Source organism: Lagenorhynchus albirostris, chromosome 5 (assembly GCF_949774975.1).
Source record: "Lagenorhynchus albirostris chromosome 5, mLagAlb1.1, whole genome shotgun sequence".
NCBI lineage: Eukaryota > Metazoa > Chordata > Mammalia > Artiodactyla > Delphinidae > Lagenorhynchus > Lagenorhynchus albirostris.
The window spans coordinates 92,848,657-92,862,025 of record NC_083099.1 but is presented as its reverse complement, the minus strand read 5'-3'; positions in this window follow the sequence as shown (position 1 = coordinate 92,862,025).

Sequence of the window (13,369 nt, the reverse complement as noted above, 5' to 3'; positions counted from 1 at the left end):
AAAAACTTATTGGTTCACCTTTTAAATAAATCCAAAAAGAATATATGTATAGAAGGTTTTTCAGCATGTAGGAAAAGAGTAGCTTAAGGAAAGATTACAACTAAGTACATTACTCATATTGATATCTAGATAAATGCAGAATAAGTAAAATACATGTTATAGCATGTGGCATTCCTTTGATGTTAGTTTTGCAACTGAAAGAGATGACTTAATGAAAAAATAGCACTGCCTATGGTATCAAGCATATCATATTGAAACAAATTACAAGTTTTGTGGGATATAGTTTTATATATATGTGTGTGTATATATATATACATATATATATTAAACACATACACACACAACACACATACGTATATATATAATACCAAGAATTTACAGCTTCATTCTCCACTAGCTATTTTATCAAAGCCATCTTGAATCCAAGTCAAGTTCTGGTGTAGTAGAGTTCCCATTTGAACCCTACTAGGATTCAGCATTTGCTTATGTCTGATGAACTGAGGGAGTAGTAGCCCTCCCTGCAAACTATTAACATGAGTTGATGTGTGTGGGAGAATAAATACCTGTTGGGATGAACCTTCATATCCCAGATGCTTCCAATGAAGACACAAGATATAAAACATAATAAAGGACTGCATGCTGAGGGCTATAAATAAAAGCACAAAGAAGTGTTTTCATAGGAGACTTTGTGATACTCAGAGCATAAGTAGTAGTACTTCAAGGTGACAGAGTTGGCTAGAGAAATACTCTCCTCATTTCTGCATAGAACAAGTCAATCTCCAACATGGTGCAGTTTAAGGTGAATGCAGTATCCTTCAGCAGCATGGTGATTTGTAACCTAGAGGGAACTTGGGTACGACACCCTTATAGGAGAGGAGTGTTCTCCTGGAAGATCCTGGCATGAGGGAGAATGGTGAGATTCCTAACAAAGAGCTTTCCAACCACCATAACAGCCAGTAAGTGAATAATATAAACAAACTGATTATAAGTTTATGTGAGACCCCTCCCTTAGGACTCCCAGAACAAACTGGGAGACATTGTGGCAGGGGTACTGAGAGATTCTGTAATGGCAGATATGAACGCTTGTCATCTGAGCATTAATATTAGACCTTAATATATGTAGTCACAGGCTGGTGCCATTTGAGAAAATGCAGATTAGAGTCCTGTCTTTAAACACAGGAAAATTTTTTTGAAAAGAAGACACCTATATATTTATAGGTGCAATAGCAAATTATAGGTGCAAAAGCAAATATTTATACTTTTTTCATTCAGTTCAATTTTTCTTCTTTTCTTTTTTCTACTTTCTCCAAATTCACAGGTGACCCATGTGATATTAGACTCGTTGACTACATAACAAAACCTTCCTGTAACTTATTTGATCTATAAATAGCCACTCAAAAAATATTTGTTGAATGAATGAATTGACTGTTTGAGGATATTGTATAGGAAGTATAATGTTGTCCCTGTTTCTGTGCAATGGAGTGTCCACTTTATTCACAATTTCAAGCAAGATGTTACTTTTCCTACCAGGTAGATTTACAATGCCCCTCTAACTCAAAATCAGAATGACACAATGCAAAACACTAATCTCCCAGGGAGACTGTGGACACAAATTCACAGGTTAGAGATAAATAAGTGGATTATTACCTAGTCATATTGGGATATAACAAGTCATCCCTTATTAAGGGTAATAGATTTCCATCTTTCCTTAACAACACATACCAATAGCTAGCAGTGAGGTATGCTGATCTATGGATTCACCAGATAGAACCAGAATCTAAGTACTAGTTTGGGATCAACTAGAATTCTTGCTTAACAACAAAAGCAACAATAAATAACAATGCCTTAAACAAGATAGAATCTTATTTCTCTCACACGTAGAAAAAGTCTGAAAGTAGAAATTACAGGTAAGAATGGTGGCTCCACAATTTTTTCAAGTCCTTTTTCAAGGACTTTTTTCAAAGAGTTCCTATCTTTCCTCTGTATCATCCCGGCTCCTTTTTTCTCACCCTCAGATCACCTTATGTTCCAAGATAGCTATTGGTGCTGCAGCTATCATCACTTATTTTCAGGTTAAAAGCTAAGAGGAAAGGTAGAAAGGTATTACAAACTTCTCCCTGAATCAATTTCCTTTAAGTAATTTTCATAGAACTCCCACAAATATTTCTCTTAATAGCTCAAGGCCAGGACTCAGTCTCATGGTCAAACTTAGCTGCTAAAATATCTGGAAAGCAATGTGCTTTTTATTATAGGAAGCAATATAACCAGCTAAAAATTTGAGTTTTGTTTCTAAAGAGAAAGAGGTGAATAGATCTTTGGCAAGAAACCAGCCAATACTATCACAAAGGTCTTGTTCAAGAATTAAACTTATGATTAATAAATCAGTCCTTGAAACAAAAACTAGAGATTGCAGGTGGTATGAGATAACAAAAATTTGAAATACCAGATACCAGATAATATATATATGTTTTAATTTATTTATTTATATATGAGATATTTATATACATGAGTTACATATATGTATGTGTGTGTGTGTGTGTGTATATATATATATATATATATATATACACACACACACACACACACACACACACCTATATATATATTCCTTAGAAGAAACCAGCATCTGCTATTTGCTATTACTGGACACAAATATCATTAAAGTTTATTATATGTAAATAAACATAGTAAATTCTCATTATAACATGTGAGTCCAGTAATCCTGAACGATTTCAATATCACAGGGTGCAGAATGAGCAAAATTAAGTAAGCAGCTTCCTTAATACATTTCTATCCTAAAGTTTATATCAGATTAAATAGTTGCATATTTGGAAAAAATAACATCTGCAAAATCACTTCCTTGTGATTTTCTTTCCCAGGCTATTGATTCTCAGATTAATTATTTTCCAGACTGTGATTTATTTGGCAGTTATTCTTTGTAATAAAATGGGTTTATACCAAAGTGTTAAATATAGCTACTTTAAAACTTGGAATGAACCTACTACTTTGTCTCAGTTCTGTATTCTTTTGTACCCCCGTTGCATTCTTTTTATTTCACAGTACATTTTCCATGTTCCCTAACATGCCTTGATTCAGAAATATATTGATAATTTTCTTTTCCCTCAAGAGTTTGTGTGAAGAATGTAAAATGTGATAGAATTTGTCACAATAATTTATCTATAGTCCCTACATATTTTGATTTATGCCACATTAATACAACATTGAATTTTTATTTTTCAGTTAAGCAAAATGTAAATTCAGAATTTCAAGGCTGAAGGGCATCTCATTACTGATCACATCACTCAGTTTGGCAGATCTGGAAACTGAAAATTTATTCAAGGTGATTGGACCCTAAAAAAATATAGACAATAAACTCAAATTCACAGGAGATTAATGTGTAGTATAAAAACCATGTAATTAGATGAGAAATATAACTGCTAATCAGACCAGTATTAATATAGACCAGTTATATATTCATTTTTCTTCTCAAGAAGCCAAATTAAGACCAGAAAGTTCCAAAATGAATGTATAAATCAGAAGCAAATTACCTGCAGGAGTAAGTCTAATAATGTCAATAAAGATCTAATATATTCTAGACCTACAGAAGGTCTTCTCTACTGGTTTCACAGTTTCCCATTCTCAAGGTACAGTAATTATCCTTTTTTATTTTAAATCTCTTGATTGTTTCAGGACACAACATTTATTAGTATCCATTTTTATTTTACCAGCTATGACGTCTAACTGCTCATTCACTCATTTATTCAACAAACCTTTTCTGAGCATCTAATATATGCCAAGCATTATGCTAGACACCAGAGAGTACAAAGATGACCAAGCACCAGTCATTGTTTCCAAAAAGAGAGCAGGCATATAAAAGATCATTATAAACTTAAGTGGTAAAAACAGTAATTTCTTTAGGCAGAAATCATTATGAGAAACTGAGGAAAGGCACTTAACCCAGCTTGGAAAAAGTGATTACAAAGCCAAGACTTATGAAATGAATAGGATTAACAGTTAAACACGAAAGGGTCATTCTAGTCAGAGGTGACCTCATGAGCAGGGGCACAAAAGAAAGAAAACAAATATGTATGTACAGGGAATAAGTGGGTCCATTTTGTGGGAAGCAGAGAAAGGTAAATAAAAGGCAAAAAGTGGCAAGTGATGAGTAAATTAAAATAAGGCCTCAGGTGCCCAAATGAAGAACTTGGATGTGATCCTTTTTTTGATGGGAAGCCATTAAAGTGTTTGAAACCAGGGGAGAGTGTTCTGGATTAGAAAAGTAAGGGAGATGACATTGTAACATATTTCCGAATGATCACCCTGATGGTCAGATTGATAATAGATTGCAGAGGGATGAGACTGAGGCAGGGTGGCCAGTTAGGACGTATGCAATAAGTAATGATGAGGACCTAAAATGAGGCAGTGGTACTGGAGATAAAAAACAAGTGATATATTTGAGAAATATTGAGAAAAGTAGTTCCCATCTTCCCAAATTTCACGGCCCCACTATCAGAGATTCTGCTCTGATTGCGCTAGTATAGCATTGAAACTTCCCAGGTGATCCTAATTAGCAACTGAGGCAGATTAGTTAATTAACCAGATTAGTTATCATTGTAGTAACTGATAAGTACAGAAATATGAAAAGTGCAGAAAATGGAGGAGTCAAGAATGATGGTCAAAATTCTAGCTTTAATGACTTGGTAAAAGGCTCAACAACTAGCATAAAGAATATCAAGGGACAGTCTATTTAGGGAAAAGGAAGATTTAATTTGCGTTTTAAAATTCGAAAATGTAAGGCATTCACTGAGTAAGCAGAAGGATATTTTAGTTAGATAATGGGACATATGTGATCATAGGTTTGGCAACACTGATAAGTGAGAAATACCTGAGAGTTACAAAGTCATAAAGAGAGATTATATGGAATAAGAAGAGTTGAGAGTTGAACCCTGAGGATCAACATTCAGAGAAAAGCAGAGGAAAAAAAAATCACAAAAAAACAGAGGATCACAAAGGAAACTAGTTGAGTGTGGTATGCTGGAAACCAGGGGAGTACAGTATTTCCCTGGAGCAAACAAAAATGCAGGAGAGAGGTCCAATTAAAAAAAAAAAAAAGATTACAAAACATCCTTTGGAGTTAGCAGTTGAGAGATCATTTGGGACCTTGGTGGGAACGACGTCAATTAAAGAATGGACTGACAGGAATGGGAGATGAGGAACTGAAAAGTAGAGATTAGTCTATTAGGAAATCTGTATAAGGATGGAGAAGAGAAATGACAGAAATTTCAGCATGAGTGAATAGGCTGAGAGATAAATTAGAAAGAAAGACATTAAAGGACACATTATCCTATGAGAATGAACAAAAAAAAGACCTCTGAGAACAAAAAAGGTGGAGATAGGGAAATATATAAATAATAATATCTATAAAACTATATACACATAGTTTTATTATGAATACATTTCTAGAGATGATTAGAGGTTGAGGTCGATCATGCTTCATGGCTTCCAACTCTTCTGGATGAAATAGTAGACAAAATTGTCATCTCAAATGGAAGGGAACTTGAGGAGAATGATGATTTTGAGTTGAAGAAAAGGAAATGGACAAGAAAAAGAAAGACTGAGAATCTATTCTGAATACACAGTGGAGGTTGGAGACGATGCATTGGGTAGTGGTGCCAACCTGGCAGGATCTGGAAGTTTCTCTAGCAGGGCACTGGGGTAGTAAGGTTGCCACTTCAAAACACGTTTGTGTTTTGATTGAGCAGGTGCTGCAGAAATACAATGAAAGAAGTCAAGGCTTTTGGTGAAAGAATAGTTCAGATGATCAACTATGGGACTCAAGATGGGTCAGGAAGGAAGCAACAGCACATAGAAAAGAAAAGAAAAGAAAGTTATCTTTTTTTTTTTTTTTTTTGCGGTATGCGGGCTTCCCACTGTTGTGGCTTCTCCCGTTGCGGAGCACAGGCTCCGGATGCGCAGGCTCAGCGGCTATGGCTCCCGGGCCCAGTCGCTCTGCGGCATGTGGGATCTTCCCGGACCGGGGCACGAACCCGTGTCCCCTGCATCGGCAGGCAGACTCTCAACAACTGCGCCACCAGGGAAGCCCAAGAAAGTTATCTTTTTAATATGGTGCATTAACGTGCCTCAGCCTACCAGGAAAGCCATGTCATAATAATCCAATCCCAAAGAAATTATTCCACTTGTCATGCATGTGTTCATGTGCTTGTGTAAAATTTTTACATAGCTATGTATGGCATTTTATATTATTTGATATACTTTTATGTATAGTTAGATGTATCTAATACTACATTTCTTTTATAGAAAATTTTATTTTCCAGTAATCAAAGTGAAACAGGAAATAAGATACTTTCTCACATTAATAAAATATTGATTTTAAATGTCTGAGGTAATATATTTTTCACAAAATAATGAAACATTAAAACACAAAACTATTAAATTCACTTTACTATTTGTAAATGTATGGGTTGCCCCAGATTACAAAGGAAATTTTAAAAACCCAGGAGGGTTATTCACTTTTTATCCATTTGTACATTCTAACTGCTACCTAACTTTGTATGTGCCCTTTCACGCTATGTGAAACAGTAATCATCTAAAAAAGAAAATGGCTTCAGAAGATGACATACAGAAACAGAGGACACACCAAGAACAACTTTCTCGACTACTGCATGCCCTACTACATGACATTTAATTCCTTGACCAGTGAGTAAAGGGCGTATATTCATTAGCAGGATTCATTTCCATTAACTGGGTGCTGCATGTTGAAGAATCAGAAGGGGTACTAATCAAGCCCCAGCTTTCTCAAACCATCATCTAAAAACATCAACAGTATTAAGTCCATCATCAAAACTCTTCTTTCCATTAGCTGTCTGCATTTCTCAACAGGCATGTTATCAGACTATATCAGACTACACCACTTGTGAACTAGATTTCCAGTGTTTTCAATCAGAACTGGAACTCGGTATGATGGAAATCATCTGATCACTTTCAATGGTTTCCCATTGAGCACTTCATCCTAACTTCATAGTGTTACCCCCTTCACATTTGCCTGCATCACACATAAACACACACACACACACACACACGCACGCATGCACACGCACACATCTTTAGGTGGCCCAGCTGAATGAGCCTGCTTTACTTAACCAATCTCAAGTTTCTAGGACTCAGCTATCTGTGCTCTTTAATGTCAGTTTACCTCCATTGTACACATTGTATTCAGATTGTGTTCAGTTTTTTTTTTCAGGAAAGCTCCATTTCTCTCTCTCTCTCTCTTTTTCCTTCTCTCTCTCTTCCCCCTTCTATGCCCTAATTGCCTGGTGAAAAGCTATGAGAAATTTTCTCACATAGTAGCGCAATGTGTTATCTTTTTCCAAATAATTACATTTATTTCAGGAAAATAGGATGTCTTCATTGGGTAGTGTTTTATTAAGTGTCAGGATTGGGTAGGGTTGATGATTTTGGTTATATGCCCCTCACCACCACCACATCAGACACCTTCCTAGCAGGAAGTCACTTAGACCACTTACACACACTTTGTTTTCCCTGTTACATCTTGTTTTGGTTTTGCTTGTGATTAGAAGAAAGCGTCTATTTCTGATATTAAAAGGGAAGATCATGAAGGCTGCACATTGCTATTTAATCTTTGTTGTTAATGAAAAACCAGACGTATTTTTAAAATATGGCTTCGTGACCAGCAAGCAAGGACGAGAGGCAGAGACTTCAGCCAGGAGATATGTGCAGCTTATATTTTCTATACTAATGAAAAGGAATATTCACATGAATAATACTTACCTATGAAATATAGATCAAAAGCTCTCTTACCAGTTGCAGATGCATCTAAATAATGAGGAAAAATGAATTCAAAAATAAAAGGCAGAATTTTGGAAGGCATCCTCTGGGAAGTGACTAAGGCAATGAATACAATTGATTTCCTACTTTTCTTCCCCCTGTGCCTGCTCTCCCAACGACCTCTTTCCAATTTTCCATCTTACTCTCACAGGTCGCCAGAAGATTGCTAAGAAGGCAATCGAAATTGTGAACATTGATTTTTTTAAATGTACAAAAAAGGATAAATGATAGGATTGTTTGAATTGAATGTCAACAGCAGAGAGAGAGAGAGAGACAGAGACAGAGAGAGAGAAGATGTAACTACCACCTGCCAAAATTAGTGTATTTCCTAAAGAAGCATTAGAAAAATATGTTTATAAAAATTCTTAGGGAAAATAACCATTTCATTTCTTCTCAATGGCTTAATACTGACCGTCTTTTTTGCAGTTACAAAAAAAGAGAGAGAAAGAGGAATGAAGAAAAGCAAAGCTGTAAGTTTATTTTCTTTTTCTCATGTTCTTCCTTACTTGGTTTTTAAAGCATTAAACAATTCTACTGTTACATCAGTGTATGTAAAAAATAGCTAGAGAGTCTTTGCTCTGGGTCAGGTGCAAGGTTATTCTTGCATGAAATGAGCTATTCCTTGGCAGATTTAAAAATAACAAGTTGAGATGGCTCATTTGGCTTTCAAGCAAGCTTCTTATCTAAATTCTGATGTAGATAGCTTATCCTGTGCCTCTTAGCCATAATGCACCTGATGGAAACATTTTCTCCTACCTATGGATATTAACAGAGAATTATCACATATATTTTTAGTCTAATGTAGGAAATCAATGTTATTGTGGAATTCAGATTACAATATGCACAATTAAGCCATTTTATTGGTAGAAAATGAACAGGACTATATTATGTATCTGGAGTTTCCCTCATACACACTATAAATTGGCTGCTACTAGTTTGATCAACAAGTACTTTATATAAATATATGACTACAGTGCCTACTACAAAAGTAAGAAAAAATGGGTGTTTAACTTGGGTAAGAAAGGGAAGGGAATGCCTTGCAGAGAAAGTAAGCTAGATCTTCCTTTGAAGGTCATGTTATGGAAGGAAGAACATACAAGTTGGGAGGTAAAGATTAAAGGGTGGGAAATGGAGCATACACAGGAAGCATAGCAATAATCAGATTTCTGTGTCCAAGGGAAAGAAAAGTATCAGCCCCTATGCCAGAAAGTTCACATCAAAAATGACAAAATTCAACAGATATCAAAAACTAAATTATGGAAGTTTTAAATGATATAATTGGGAGTTTGTACTAATTCTGCAGTCAAAGGTAATTTGAAAGGTTACTGAAGAGGGTAAAGAGAAAACAAAATCAGTATCTGACATTATTGTGAAATGAGGAGACTAGTAGCAAGGCTCTTGTTAGGAGGCTGTTGACCTGGTTTGAATGTGTCCAGTTTAGAATCTGGTATGGTGTGGTAGCTCTAGCAAAAGGAAGAAATTAGGAGGAAGAAGGTTAGACATAATTTAAAGAAGAAGAAGGATCATGACCTTTGACTCTAATTGAATATGATTTTAAAGGGAAGTTAAAATAACATATCTGCCCATACATGTATTTGATAAAAATAGAGAAGTCAGGAAAGGGAACGGACTTGGGATTAGAATGAGTCCATTTTTATACATCTAGGCTTGAGGCTATGGTAGGTGATAAAAGAGGTCTTTTTCATACATGCACCCCTATGTTCATAGCATCACTATTCACGATAGCCAAGTCATGGAAACAACCTAAATGTCTACCAACAGATGAATGAATAAAGAAGATGTGGTACATATATACAATGGAATACTACTCAGCCATAAAAAAGAATGAAATAATGCCATTTGAAGCAACATGAATGCAACTAGAGATTATCATACTAAGTAAAATAAGTCAGAAAGAGGAATACAAATACAATATGATATCACTTATATGTGGAATCTAAAATATGGCACAAATGAACCTATCCACAAAACATAAACAGACTCACAGACATAGAGAACAGACTTGTGGTTGCCAAGGGGGAGGGGGGTGGGGGAGGGAAGGACTGGGAATGTGGAATTAGCAGATGTAAACTATTATATATAGGATGAATAAACAATAAGGTCCTACTCTATAGCACAGGAAACTATATTCAGTATCCTGTGATAAACCATAATGGATAAGAATATTAAAAAAAGAATGTCTATATGTGTATAGCTGAGTCACTTTGCTGTACAACAGAGATTGACACATTGTAAATCAACTATATTTCAATTTAAAAATTAAAAAAATTTTTTTTAATTTAAAAAATTTTAAAAAGGGTCTTTTTCGTAGAGGTTCACTGTCTTCTTCTATTGATAAATCATAATATCTACCAATATCTGCCTAAATAGTCACCAGTTTGATAGATGGGGAAACATCTTATGACAGAAGAAATCTCTGGATTAAGAAGATACAATGCTTCAACTCCATATACACAACCCCACTTAGTGATATAATAAATAGCCTTTAGTTAAACATACTAAGGCAAAATTCCATTCCCATGCAGACACTTCGGAATGTGAAGAAGAAAGCTTTTCCCTACACAGGGCCCAAATCTGTGTACCCTGAGATACCTCAGTGACCTCAGTCCTGCAATTTGGGACCGTAGAGAAAAATGCAAGTTTCCTTTTGGTTGAAAGCTCATCACAGTATATTAATTTGACAACATAGAGTCCCCTGAACCTTCTATTCTTTAGGATAAATGACCTTAAACTGGTCCTCAAGTTATCTGATTTTTATCCTTTCAATTTTTGGTGTTTCTTCTCAGGCCATCCTCCACTTTATTTTTTATCTCTTAAAATAATAAATATATGTAAATTGGTAAAATATCGTGGTAAACTATGGACTTTGGGTGATTATGGTGTGTCAATGTGGGTACATCAATTGCAAAAAATTTACCACTCTGGTAGGGCATGTTGATAATGGGGGAAGCTATCCATGTGTGGGGCAAGGTGGCCATATGGAAAATATCTGTACCTTCTTCTCAATCTTGTTATGAACTTAAAACTGCTCTAAGAAAATAAAATCTGAAAAAATGATATTCAGACATGAATACTGTTGCAAATACGGTCCCATTACAGAGCATAGTTGGACTTAGCCATTTTACAGACTATGAGATTATTAAGGCAGCCTCTATGCCATTACTGTGGTCTGTCATGTATAACTTCATATATAACACATAAAGAGGTGTGCTGAATCGGGATTTGAGAAGAATATTCTTATACTGTATGTGTTTATTAGGTTTTTGTTTTTTCATACATAGCGGCTTCTAATATGTAATACTTAACTAGTTAGGGAAGCCTATCACTGTGGAAACAAAAACGTTTACTTGAAATCTGAAATGGAATGCATGGATTCATTCCAAAGAGGCCTTAATGATGTTCGTATCATAAAATCCATGTTAAAAATAGAAAAGGAGTTAAGCACAGCCATTAAAGCACAATGTGTGAAAATAAGTATTTAATACATGCTAGCTTTTCCAAATAGTGAAAAAATTGGGGAGGGGTGCTGAGATTGAAGGAAACTTCTTTATATCAGTGTAATTTTAATTAATAACCTAACATGTTAAAAGACAAAACTGAATCAGGTTAGGCCAGAAAAAGTGTGAATGAGCTTGAATTAATCACTTTTGATGGAACAAAAAAAAGACATAGCTGTGGAGGATTGAGCTATGTAGTGACTAAAGTTAATTGTAGGGATTTCCCTGGTGGCACAGTGGTTAAGAATCTGCAGGGGACAATGGGTTCGAGCCCTGGTATGGGAAGATCCCACATACCAACTAAGCCCGTGTGCCACAACTACTGAACCTGCACTCTAGAGCCCGTGAGCCACAACTACTGAGCCTGTGTGCCACAACTACTGAAGCCTACACACCTAGAGCCCATGCTCCGCAACAAAAGAAGCCACCGCAATGAGAAGCCAGTGCACTGCAACAAAGAGTAGCCCCCACTTGCTGCAACTAGAGAAAGCCCGTGTGCAGCAATGAAGACCCAATGCAGCCAAAAATAAATAAATAAAAATAAATAAATAAAGTTAATTGTAGAGGTTGGTGGTTCTTGGACTTCAGTGTAATCCACCCTGTTCATAGCCAGAAACCAGATTCATTTATAGTTTCTGATGTAAAGACATTAGAAGTATAGACACTGTGGTGGGCAGAATAAGAATATTGATAACGGGCCCTGGAGATGGGCACTTACAAGTAAAGATTCCATAGGATGCTAAAATTTCATTACCTTTGTCCTAAAAGTAGTCCCAGAAAATAGTGGATTACTTTCCCCCCGTTAGTAAAAAAGAAACAGTGTCTATAATTTCAGAAGGGAAAAAAAATGGCACCAAAACAATGGCTACCATATTTACCCTAGGATATAGAAGTCAGATTTTTCTTTCTGATCCCAATGAAATGATGAATAATTAAAAATCCTGTTCCATTCCCCAAACAGTGGAGGACCTGTACTTCTAATTATCTTCACTCACAAAATATATCGTTACAGGCTTACAGAAGCAGAATTTTCAGGTGACAACTGGGTATAATAATAATGCAAGTGCTGACTATGTCAATAATCATAATAACATTAACTTATTTTTTTATAAGTTTTGAAGTTTATTTGCAAATTAGGGAGACAAAAAGCATTATACCAAACACTTATGGTGAGGACCAATTTATCAAGTTGGACCTCAAGGGGCAGCAAGGGTAAGAAAGAGGGTTAATTTGACAGTAAACTGTTAAAGACTAGATAGAAAGGCAAATGAAACCATCGGGAGAACGTTGCCCCCAAATATTTATTTGTCTGTCCATCAAACTATAAAATCAAAGTGGAGGAGAAAAAAAGAGAGTGGTCTTAAGTTAAAAAAAAAAAAAAACTAAAGTATTCCTTTCTCAAAGTGTTGATATATATATTTTTTGATATTTTTAATAGACCAACAATTTTGGCTGAAGCTATTTTTCTCCCATAACAGAATGTCTTTGAGTAGTAATGGGGGAAAAAAAAGCTTTTAAATTCTTTAATTTGTCTATGTTAAATAGCTGAATTGATTGCTTAATTTTATTTATTTTAACATTAGAATATATTTTGCATTTAGATAATAAAATATAGAAGACAATAAAAATAAGTGAGCATTGCTACAAGCAACAACAGAAATGGCAGACATAAAATGATATACATTGTATGGTTTCTTTTTAAAAAATTCAAAACTGGGCAAAAAAAATTTATGGTGAAGATAATGGTTACTTTGGGGGCAGAAAGCAGGGGTCATGACCAGGAAATGGTACAAGGAAGGCTTCCGAGGTGCTGGGAAAGTTCTGTTTCTTGATCTGAGTACTGGTTATACTAGTGGGAGTTCAGATAACTCACATAAGTCATTAAGTTTATAATTAAACTTAATGACTTATGCACTTTCCTCTGTGTTATAAGTTATTAAGAAAGCTAAGACAAAAGCCTTATTTAGTTCATTAAGATCAACAGT